This window comes from Dipodomys merriami, unplaced genomic scaffold (genome assembly GCF_024711535.1).
Source record: "Dipodomys merriami isolate MVZ:Mamm:240054 unplaced genomic scaffold, mDipMer1.0.p SCAF_286, whole genome shotgun sequence".
Taxonomy (NCBI): domain Eukaryota; kingdom Metazoa; phylum Chordata; class Mammalia; order Rodentia; family Heteromyidae; genus Dipodomys; species Dipodomys merriami.
The window spans coordinates 477,110-484,551 of NW_027204337.1; the positions used below are offsets into that span (position 1 = coordinate 477,110).

General features: G+C 39.1%; 1 non-coding gene across 1 annotated transcript; it reads right to left on the reverse strand.

Annotated features, from left to right (window-relative positions):
* Window positions 1-806: 806 nt before the first annotated feature.
* On the reverse strand, window positions 807-913 carry LOC138838654 (U6 spliceosomal RNA). Its single transcript, XR_011375699.1, has one exon. It is a non-coding gene; the product is annotated as a U6 spliceosomal RNA (small nuclear RNA).
* Window positions 914-7,442: the final 6,529 nt, after the last annotated feature.

A 7,442-nucleotide genomic window follows, 5' to 3' on the forward strand; every position in this document is an offset into this window, starting at 1 on the left:
TGATTCCTAGCTTTTATGGAGGCCAAGATGAGAGAATCTCCTTTGAAGCCAGCTCTGGCAGAAAAGACAGTAGAAATATCTCTACTTAACCACCAAAAATCAAGATGTGGCACAAGTGGTAGAGTGATAGTGTTGCTTTAAAAAAAGAGAAAATAGGGCTGGGAAGGTGGCTCAGTGGTAGAGCGCTTGCCTTGCATGCCTGAGGCCCTGGGTTTGATTCCTCAGCACCACATAAGCAAAAAGAAAAAAGCCGGAAGTGGCGCTGTGGCTCAAGTGGTAGAGCGCTAGCCTTGAGCTGAAGAGCAAAGGGACAACGCCCAGGCCCAGAGTTCAGGCCCCATGACCGGACCCAAAATAAAATAAAAAATAAAAATAAAAAATAAAAATAAAAAAAGAGAAAATATCAAGTATGTTAAAGCAGTTTCTGAGGTGAAGACCTCATATTGTCACAAAAACATTTGTTCCTGAAAGTGTGAAAGTAGAGCTCTTCATGGAAGCAAACAGCTCTGGACTTATCTAGAATGACTGGCTTATATAGGATCTGGAGTCTTGGTCTTGGTTTACTAATTAAGCACTTTCTGATGTAACACAGACATTTTTTCTAAATGCATCCAGGCTACGTTTAAATATGTAACTATACAGAGGGATCTATCTTGGCTCTAGAAATTCTAACTTTAGGTCCAACTTTGTGTTTATGTAAATGAAGACAGTATATTTGTTGTAAGGTGAATTTTCCCAGAAGTCACATTTTTTTATTGTATAAATGATGTAATTAGGCTCTTGGTACGTTTAGAACACTATTTTGTAAAAATATGGAATGTTTCACGAATTTGCGTGTCATTCTTAAACAGGGACCATGCTAATCTTCTCTGTATCGTTCCAATTTCAGCCAATGTGCTGCCGAAGTGAGCACAGAAGCCATATTTTGGAAGATGGAATACTGGAATCTTTATTACACCGGTAGCAGTCTGCAAGCAGCCCGTTGTAACAAAGTATTGCTGTCCACAAATACACATAGACAGCTTGGCAACAGGCCAGAAAGGGAAAAAAAAAAAGAATAAAAACAATACCAACAAACCAATACAGCACTGAATTGGGAATTGGGACACCATGATTACCAGAGACAAGCCAGGAGACAGGACACAGGACAGGATCACAGAGACATGTGGCATGGTGTCTGGTGCCACTGATGGTCCAATCTAAATAGGGCCGGAGCAGGGGGCAGGTCCATAGGAAACTCCCAGTCCCAAGTAGTGGAATAACAGATTGAGTAACTTATCAGCCAAATGCTCACCCCTGCTTCCAGGGATCCAGGCACATCCATCATCTGGGAGGCAGGTGATGAATGTTGTCATTTCCTTCCCCGAGCATGAATACAAGATGGCAGACCCAACCATCTACCTTGTGGCCAATATGGCACCAGCCAGGCCTGACCTCCTTACTTAATATTACTGATTTTTTTAAATCACTTTATTAAATGTTACAGCCTCTGCATCCTTTTCTAAATAGATAAAGAGTATACTTCTTGTAAAAGCCATTTTTTTACTTTTTTTTTGTTGTTGTTGTGAAAATACCAAACCCAAGGGTTACAATTACAGGAGCAAAGTAATGAGTACACTTCCTATCTAGCATTGTTGCCTCCTCCTTTGTTTCCTCTTACCATCCCTGCCCTCCCATCTCCCACACCCCCCACCAAACTTGTAAAATTCATTTTACAACATAACATCTTGTACTTTTCATTGTTGGAATGAGTACACCTATATCTCTATTTAAACAATTTTTCCCTTCCCCTCCACAAATTATATCAATATCAAATACAGTGAAAACAAGGATTATACCATGGTAGAAACATACAAAGCAACAAAGAAATCATCTTATATATATATTAGCAACAATAGGCAGCAAGAAAAAACATTGGTGTCCTTATCTTCAGTTTTATTTCCCCTAACATCAACTTATCTTACCGTTTCTGCTTGTCTCACACATATACCAGTTATTATAAGGGAAACTATGGGACCTATGTATCTTTGGGCCTGGCTTACTTCACTCAATATAATTTTTTCCAAGTTTTTCCATTTCCTAATAAATGGGGCAATTTCATTCTTACTGATGGAGGCATAGAATTCAATTGTGTGACACATTTTCTTGATCCATTCATCTACTGAGGTGCATCAGGATTAGTTCCATATATTAGCTATGATAAATAATGTTGCAATAAATGTAGTCATTCTGGTAGCTTTAGGATATTCTTGTATGTGATCATTTGGGTAAATGCCCAAAAGTGGGATTGCTGCATCACAGGAGAGCTCTATGTGTAGTCTTTTGAGGAACTTCTATAAATCTAAAATATACCTGGAAGACAAAATGAAATCCCCCAACAACACATCCTCAAAGAAACAACGGCCTAATAAATAGGTGGGCTAAAGTCTTAAAGAGAAAATTCTCTGAAGAGGAAAGGATGGCCAATAGACAAATGAAGAAATGTTCAACATCCCTAGCCATAAAAAAATGCAAATCACAATATTGAAATACCACCTACATTTTGGGGTGTATTTTCTGTTAATATTGTTTAGTAACACTTAAGACTTGACTCTTCTGTGGATTTGTCTTTAGAGGATACTTTAAAGCTCTACTTGATTCAGGAATGTTTCTTTTCCCATAAGAAGGCTTTATGCTTTTCCAGCCCACCTATCATGTTCTGAGCAGGAACTTCTAGGGTAAAATCACACAGGTTCTTTTCTGACTCTCTCATTTGGCTTCTCTCCAAGCCATGGTTCCAGAATCTTTACTCATGGTCAATAGCAAGAAAGAAGAAAGGATCTCTGATGAGATTCTTTTATTTCTCACTGTTTGACATTCCATTTTATGAACCTAACTGTGTATAAAATTTAAGAACAGAAAAAAAAAAGATTCAGCTTCAGGAACATGTTTCTGAAGAAGCTAAAGATTGGCTTGGAGATTTATCCGATTATCAAATCTTGCCTTAAGTTAAGTACAGTTTTGCTTTAGTTTGTTTCTCATTTTTTAATTCAAGGACAAAGTTGCCTCACTTTTTATGTGATTCAATGACACCTAGGAGGTAACTTCTCATGGAAGGTAAAGGTTGGCTAGAATCTGGTCAGCCATCACAGCCTCATACATAACCTTAGACTATCCTAATGAAGTTATAATGGATTTGCTGAAATAGTGTGGTCAAACATAACTTTGACTGTTGTATAGGAGTGAGTGTGTTATAAGTACTTCAATTAATCTCTGTAAATACTCTTGGACTGCTTTTTGGTATTTGTCTTTCTTGACTCTTAGGCTGTATTTCACGGTAATTATAGAAATCTCTGTTTTTCCCAAAGGTATGTACAAGTGTAGTAGTACTAGATGATATTTCTATGTAATTCTATATTCAGTTCTTTTTAGGACTCATTGTCCCATCTCTGATAGTTTTACATACCTGAGAGAAATGCTCCAAGGTTCACATTGTTGTCACATCTTTCCTAGCTTTTCTTAGACTTTGGAAGGATTTTTGTTGTTTTGTTTAAAACTACGGCCACACTAACATGTATAAAATAGATACTTTATTGTAATTTTGATTTGAATTTGTCTCCTGATTATTGATACTACTTTTACATTTTTATCAGCTATTTGCGTATGTCCTTTTTAGAAAAGTCTCTTCAATATTTTTCCCATTTTAAATTAAATTTTTTTGTGGGGGTTTTACTTGTAGGATTTTCTTTATATTTTCTAATTCAGATTTGTTAGGAATCTATTTAAAGACATAGGCAAATATTTTCTCCTACCATGCTTTTGCTTCTTCGTTGATAGATCTTTTCAGTATACAAAGTTTTCATTGTATGCACTTAATCTTGTTTTGTTTGGTATTTATTTTTTTTAATTTTTGTTCACTTATTTATTTACTGTCGCTCATGGGGTTTGAACTCTGGGTTTGAGCTTGTCCCTCAGCCCTTCAGTTCAAGGCTAGCACTCTACCACTTGAGCCGTGCCTGCACTTCCACTTTCTTTGCTGATAAAAACAAGAGTCATAAGCATTTGGATTTTGATTAGTAACCCCAAAAGGATTTCAGTGCTTACTTTATGTTTAATTAACCACTGTGATAAGCCACTTGGATTGATTCACTCTTAGCCCATTTTGTAGTTCTGCTGAGTGAGTTATAATGAAACACAGGTGTTCCTGATGTGAAGAATTTGTTTTTTCTCACCTTTCCAGAGGCTGAAACTTAGTTTTCAGGAGGATAAACCTCTCTCTACCACCACTACTATTCCTTGCTCCAGCTCCCTTTTGATAATTGTACCAAAACAAAATTAAGACATGGTAGCAGCACAGAAATGTAATGAAATGATTAGAAATATGTTAAAAAAAATTGAAGTGCACAAACTAGCTAGAAAATGGTTACAGAAATCCATGGAATGAGAGACACAAAGAGACAGAAGTAAGATTGTGCTTAGATATTCGATAGGTCAAATACAGGTAAATAGTGATCCTCATCTTTTTTTTTTTTTTTTTTTTGCAGTCCGGTCATGGTGCGTGAACTCTGGGCCTGGGTGCTGTCCCTCAGCTCTTCAGCTCAAGGCTAGCGCTCTACCACTTGAGCCACAGCACCACTTCTGGCTTTTTTCTTTTTACTTATGTGGTCCTGAGGAATCGAACCCAGAGCCTCATGCATGCAAGGCAAGCACCTTACCACTGAACCACCTTCCCAGCCCCATTTTGTATTCCAAAATAGGTAAATACATTATTTTGAAGTACAACCGGATGCTGATGGATCACGCCTGCAATTGTAGCTAGTCTGGAGGCTGAGATCTGAAGATCACAGTTCAAAGCCAGCTTGGGCAGGGAAGTCAGTGACACTCTTATCCCCAATTAATCACAGGAAAAAGAAAGTGGTGCTGTCGCTCAAGTGGTAGGGTGCTCACCTTGATCTGAAGAGCTCTGGGACAGCTCTGGGACCATTAATTCAAGCCCAGGACCAGCACAAAAACAAACAAAAGTCCACTACTAAACACCACAAACAACATAGTGCATGTAATACTATTTAAATGTGCTGGACACAAGTTTCTCATGGTGGTAAACCTAGGATCTGAGGATTGAGTTTTCATCCAGTCCTTTCAGAAAAGTCAATGAAACACTTATCTACAATTAATCACCTAAAAATCTACAAGTAGAAATGGTGATAGAGCCTTAAGGTAAAATGGTAAGGGATAGCACCCAGACAATGAGATCAATACCTTACATTGGTACATTTTAATGTGATATAGGGAAATAAATGTCAGGTATAATAACTGGGTGGAATTGTGCAAAAATGCATACTGGCTTATGCAATTTTCACTCATATATATGTATATATATAATCTTCACAATAATTTTTTATGAATGCACAAACAACAGAAACATAGAATAAGTTCTCCAGTGGATGTAGGTAGCAGTTGGAGCAGGGAGGGTGAGCAGACAGGGAAAAAGAGGTGAATATGGTTTAATAAATGTGTATTTGTGTGTGTGTGTGTATCTATGTGTGAGTGTGTTGTGTGTTGTGTTTATCAATGAAACTTGCTGACATTGGGTTTCTTGTTTTCATCTACCATTTCATCGTGTTGTTGTTGTTCTTGTTTGACATTCCTGAGGCTAGAACTCAGGGCTTGAGAACTGTCCCTGAATATCATTATGCTGAAGGCTACCACTCTACCATTTGAGTTACAGCACCAGTGCTTCTAAGGGTATTTGGGGGCTGTTGTTGTTTATTAGGTACTGAGATTTCAAACTTAGTGCTCCATGCATGCTAGGCAAGCACTTTATCACTAAGCCACAGTGCCAGCCCCAACCACACTGTTTTAAGAAAGGAGGCAGGGCTGGGAGTGTGGCTCAGTGGTGGAGTGCTTGCCTTGCATACATGAAGCACTGGTTTCTATGCCTCAGCACCACATCAGCAGAAAATTCATTGTGACTTATCACCAATTAAATGCCAGAAAACTAGAAGTGACATTCTGGCTGGAAGTCGTAGCATGCCAGCCTTTAGTGAAAAGCAGAGGGAATATGCCAGGCCTTCCCTAAGTTTAAACCCCACAGCTAACAACTGAAAGAAAAAAGAAACAATCCCAAACAAAAACCTAATTACTTGCTCATTGCCTTTGTTCTTCTATTTTTTTTTTTTTTTTGTAGTTGTAACTGAATACTTCTTGTCATTCCATTTTCTACTTTCTTCCTTTCACTTTGGGGGGTTGAAATTTGGGACTTGCACATGGAAAGTGGATACTGCCTACCAACCTATTCTTTCTTTGTCTTCTTCTTTTTTTGGGGGGGCGGTCGTGGGGACTGAACTCGGGGCCTGGGCGTTGTCCCTCAGCTCTTCAGCTCAAAGCTAGCGCTCTACCACTTGAGCCACAGCGCCACTTCTGGCTTTTTCCATTTTGCTTATGTGGTGCTGAGGAATCGAACCCAGGGCCTCAGGCATGCAAGGCAAGTGCTCCTCCACTGAGTCACCTTCCCAGTCCCTATTCTTTCTTCATTTAACATAAAAAGTCTGCTTATAGGACAGGGAAGGTAGCTAAGTGGTACAGTGCTTGCATTGCATGAATGAGGAACTGGGTTCTATTCCTCAGGTTCTCATACACAGGAAAAGCCAGAAGTGGTGCTGTGGCTCAAGTGGTAGAGTGCTACCCTTGAGCAAAAGCAGCTCAAGGACAGCACCTGTCCCCTGAGTTCAAGCCTAAAGACCACAAAACAGAAAGTCTGCTCATTTAAATTAGTCAATATTCCTCTGGAATTTAAGTGACAAACTTAAAAGTGACATAAGTTGACTTTCAATAGTATTGTCCTCCTTTCCAGAGAGTTCAGGGACAGCACACAGAAGAGACCCTAGGACTACACTGTCATTTATAAACTAGCTGTTGTAAAACATTAAGCATCAACACATACATTTCTGTTCTTATTATTTTGAACACAATGGGAAATGTAAGGGTTGGTAAAAATAAGTGAAGGAAACCCTTCCGTTTCACCTATTTATTGTGATAGTAATGGATCTATTTTGCTGTGCACTCAGGTCCCACACTTGTCATTGAATTTCTCTCTGAACTACTTTTCAATTTCTTTTCTTCTTAGGGCACACACATTCACACACATCCTGAAGAATTTTTACTAGTTCATCTAACAATGTTTTACTACCAATTCTTCTAGTCCACAAGTAATTGTATCATCTACATAGGACAAGACTATTACATTAGGCCACTGACTGCTCTGACAGGTCCCTGTATCAACAGTCAGCCCTGCAAGAAACACGTGTGCACCTTGGCCCAAGCTGCAGGTGCCATTTTGTGCTGGTGGTGGACTGATGGGTAGCACATACCCTGCTCTGGGATTCTCACTCCTGTCCCAAGGGGCTTGCCAGGTTTGCCTATTGCATGAAGACTTTGGCACTGCCCTCCTCTCCTCAGCTGGC